We start from the raw sequence: 1,658 nt of genomic DNA, 5'->3' as shown, positions 1-1,658 counted from the left end.
CAAAAAACAGAAGAAAGCCTGGAGGAAAATAAAAGAAACATCTGGACCTTAGTTCAACATTTTCTGAAATATATGTGTTTGATTTCTTGCTGACAGTTTGATGGAAAGATTGACGCCATTGATAGTGGTGTTTTCACCTTTTCACCTAAAAGATTGATACCACTCACATGTCTGTATGTTTAATATGATGTTAGAGGTAAACAACTGGATTGGCTCAGTCCAAAGTTAAATAAAACATCAATTTAAGGAGGTATTTCAGTCATGTTTTACAGTGTTGTGTCTCAGGCGCATCTGACTGAAGGGATGCACTTCTGTTTTAATCAGTTCACCTGTCTACAAAGGCCATGAAATGGTTCAAGTTATAATCGCACTATTAGTGCATTAACCCAAAGCATATTTTTACACTTACAAGTATTTTTTTTAACATATTACAGATGTAACTACAGTGACTGTGTGTTGGGCTCGCAGTGCAGTTTGTAAAACCACAACTAAAAATCATTTTTACACTTCAGTTATTGTACAAATCCAACAAACAACACTTTAGTTTTTAGATCAGTGAGACTCTGAGCTGCCACAGTCCACACACACTGACATGGACCTGTGGTATGTTGTCGCTAGATACAAGTAATATCTGTATTAAGTTGGAAATCATGCACATACCCAAAATTTCCTCATGGTGCAGTGCTGCTCCTGAGGGCTTCAAACATAACAAGTGGTCTTTTTCACATAAATAAAGTGAACGCAGCTTTACAGACAAAACTTCAGATTGTACAAGCATAAAAGAAGCAACGCTGATTCATTATCGATCATTTCTAGCTGCTTATTGCCCCTACTGCAATAACTTTCATAAATTCTGCCCATTAGCATCCCTAATAGCCGCAGGTCTGTTCACCTGTAGATCCAGATGCACACACACAGAAACATTTAATGTGAAAAAAAGCTGCATACACCATTCACCACTCACTGGTGTATGAGGAGGTAAAATGACAGTTGACACCAATATTGCATCCCTTAGCGGTTTGGCGTGTGTCCATGAGTCCCTGTGCTTTGTGTTCCACACAGGAGGCTCGCTCTTCAAGCCAAATGTCATTCCAAAAAGGCTTGGGGGAGTGGTCTTAATGGGGCCCCCAGGAGCAGAACCATAATGTGGAGCCTGATGGGCCCCGATCTCTGTGGAAAGATCAGTTCCCCTGCTTAATGAGGCTCCAGGTCCCTCCACGCCACCGGCCTACCTCTCATCACCGTTTCTCACGTCCGCCAGATCAGATTCACTTCCTCCTCGCCGTAAATCTGGGGAGCAGCGGTCCTGATCGACGTTAATTACCTGCACTCCTCCTCGAGGAAGTTCACCTCACTCGTCAGATGACTAGAGGGGCCGTTAATGTGAGCCAAAGCTTGTGCGTGTGCATGTGTGTGTGTGAAACGGGAAATTGAGTTACGATAACAGGAGATGAGCAAATTGAATTCTCACACCATACATCCATGCTGTGGGACAGCCCATCGCTCCCTCCCTCCCTCCTCACCACCTGCCCCCCCCCCCCCCCCCCCTCCCTCCCACTGCTCCAGAGTCCCCTGCTCTCTGTTTATAAGTGCCTGAGCCCCCAGAATTTAAAATAATAAGATCAGGTTTCCAGGCAGGTAAGTGCATCCAGACTTGT

Source organism: Seriola lalandi, unplaced genomic scaffold, assembly GCF_002814215.2.
Source record: "Seriola lalandi dorsalis isolate HSWRI2012SDOR001 ecotype SW California unplaced genomic scaffold, Sedor1 jcf7180002054425, whole genome shotgun sequence".
In the NCBI taxonomy this organism is placed as follows: domain Eukaryota; kingdom Metazoa; phylum Chordata; class Actinopteri; order Carangiformes; family Carangidae; genus Seriola; species Seriola lalandi.
This window is presented reverse-complemented; position numbering follows the sequence as displayed.